At 81.1% G+C, this 2,500-nt stretch overlaps 1 non-coding gene across 1 annotated transcript in view; it reads right to left on the bottom strand.

Moving 5' to 3' along the window:
• Positions 1 to 116, bottom strand: part of LOC137466413 (5.8S ribosomal RNA) — a 153-nt gene extending 37 nt beyond the window's left edge. Inside the window, exon 1 of the ribosomal RNA XR_010995165.1 lies at positions 1 to 116. This exon is cut by the window's left edge and continues 37 nt beyond it. This is a non-coding gene — a ribosomal RNA (5.8S ribosomal RNA).
• Between the last annotated feature and the right edge of the window lie 2,384 nt (positions 117 to 2,500).

Raw genomic sequence — 2,500 nt, 5'->3', positions numbered from 1 at the left:
GGCCGCAAGTGCGTTCGAAGTGTCGATGATCAATGTGTCCTGCAATTCACATTAATTCTCGCAGCTAGCTGCGTTCTTCATCGACGCACGAGCCGAGTGATCCACCGCTAAGAGTTGTCTGGCTTTCGGCACCGACCCCGCGCGCGCGGGGGGGCCGGGAGCCGCTCTCGCCCGGAGCGGCCCCCCTTTTTTTTCTCTGGCGCCGAGGCCCCGCGCGGGGCCTGGCTCCGACCGTACGAGCAACGCGGAAAACCCCGGAGGGGGCGCGTGCGAGAAGAACACGGGAGGAACCCCACGGAACGCTCCCAAGGCCGGCCGAGAGGCGGGGGGACCCGCGCCCCCGACCGCCTCCCCCCGCCCGGCGAGGGGAGGCGCCGCCTACGTGTGCCGTCCTTCGGAGGCGGCCCAGGCGCCCGGGCTCGGCCCGGCCCTCCGCGCGGAGGGCCGCGCGGCGCGCGCCGCGGGAGCGCGGTGGCCCGCCCGGCCTCGCCGGCGCGGCGCCACGCGCCGGCGCGCGGCCCTCGGACCCCGCGCGCGCGCTTGCCTCCCCCCTGGAACCGCCGCCGCGCCGGCTCTCGCGGAGCGCCGCCGCGCCCACGCGCGCGGCCGACTCTCTCTCCCCAGGGGCCTTGCTGCGCTCGAGACGCCACGCGACGACCGCCGCCCCGCCGCCGGGCGCCGCGCCCCCCCCCGCCGGACCGCTGCCCGCCGGGGGAAGGCGAGCGCCCGAGGGCTGCCCGAGGGCGGACCCGCCGCCGCGGCGGGCCGCACTTCCCGGGAACCGCCGTCCACCCGCACCGTCGGGGGCCCCCTTCCGCGAGCACGCGCCCGGCGGAAGGCGGTGCGGCGCTGAGCCGGGGGGCGACGCCCGCTCTCCTCGTTCGCCACCTGGAGAGCGGGCGCGGAAGCGCCCCCGCGGCCGCCCGCCACCCCTGCCCTCGGACCGCGCGCGGTCGCGAAGGGCCACGGGGAGGGTCCCGTGCCCGCGGGCGGCGGGAACACCGGCCGAGCGGCGCCGCCGCCGCTCGGCGCGGGGCCGCCCGCGCTCGCCGGCCTCCGACCGCGGAGGGACCGCCGAGCGCTCGCCCCGGGCGGGCGGGCGGACGGCCGGCCGGCGGCCGGCGCCGCCGGTGCGTTCGAGACGAAGGCCGCCGAGGGGAGAGAGGCACGGCCGCGCCAGGCGCGGCGCCGCCCGCGCGGGACGGCCGCGGCGGCCCAGAAGAGAGAGAGCGCGCGGCGGGCCCCGGCGGCCGCCGCCCCGCGGCTGAGGAAGGGCAGAGAGCGCGCGCCCTCTGCCGGCGCCGCCCGTTTCGAGCCCAGCGGGTCGGCCCCGCGGCCGACCGCGCGCGCCGCGGCCTCTCCGCCGAGGCCGGGCCGCGAAGAGGGGGGGGCAGGGCGCCCCTCCCCGGCGCGGCGCGACTACCCCCGCACGCGCGCGCGCGGCGGGGACGACCGCCGCGACGGCGGGCGCGACCGGTGGCCGCGGACACCACCGCAGGGGATCGGCGGGAGTAGCTCCCCACCCCTCAATGGAGCCGCAACGCCACCGCCCGCCACCCGCCGCCGCCGCCGCGGCGGGGCGCGCCGAGCCGCCCGAGTCTTTAAACCGCCGCCCGGCTCGGCGGCCCCTTTTTCGGTCCTTCCCGCGGCGTTTGACGACGCCGAGGGGGAAGCCTGGGACCGCCGAGGCGCGGAGCGCTAGGTACCTGGCCCTGGGGCGAGGGAAACGACCTGCATGGCCCCGCCGGGGTGCCTCCCCCGCTGCCGCCCTCGGGGGAGCGTCCACCGGCGGGGGCGCGCCCGACATCTGCCGCCACCACCGCGGCGTCCTCCTCGGGGCCCGGGGTTTCCCTCAGTAGCCCGGCGCTGCGCCCGAGAGGACCGCCGCAGCTCGGGCCGCCCCCGCCGACGCGGGGAGGCGGCCCGGCCGCCGAGCGCCTCGCCGACCCCGCCGAGAGGCCGCGGCAATGACGACGACGACGAGGAGGCCGGGAAGGCCCCCGCCGCCGCCGCCGCCGCCGCCGCCACCGCCGCCTCCCGGCGGCGGGTCGCGGCACGCGGCCGCGCGCGCGCGCAACCCTGAAGCGCGGCCCGGAACGCCCGGAGGCTCGGCCCTCGCGGTTTTCTCCTCTCCTGCGCGCCACGGGAGCCGCCTCGGCCCGAGAGCGGGACTCTACCGGCCGGGCAAAGCCCCGCTCCCCGGTGCGGGAAGGGCCAGAGGAGCCGCCTCCTCCGAGCCCCGAAGGCGCCCCCTGCCTCCCAGCCCCTCGCCGTCGCCCGACGAGCGAAGGAGCGAGGGGCAAGAGGCGGGCGCGCCTCCTGGAGGGGGCCGTGCCGAGCACCCCCTCCCTCCCGCACCCGGGCGGCTCCCGCGCAGCCAGAGGAGCGAGGGCCGGGCTCGGGAGAACTCGGGCCGCGCCCGGGGCCGGCCCGCGCGCGGCCCCGCCAAGCCCCGGCGACCGGCGTTCGGCGGCGCCGGCCGCGGCGGCGAGGCCCGGGA

The sequence above is a fragment of the Anomalospiza imberbis genome, unplaced genomic scaffold (genome assembly GCF_031753505.1).
Source record: "Anomalospiza imberbis isolate Cuckoo-Finch-1a 21T00152 unplaced genomic scaffold, ASM3175350v1 scaffold_209, whole genome shotgun sequence".
Lineage (NCBI taxonomy): Eukaryota > Metazoa > Chordata > Aves > Passeriformes > Viduidae > Anomalospiza > Anomalospiza imberbis.
Note: the sequence above shows the minus strand (reverse complement) of the source record. Positions and strands in the feature narration are given on the sequence as shown.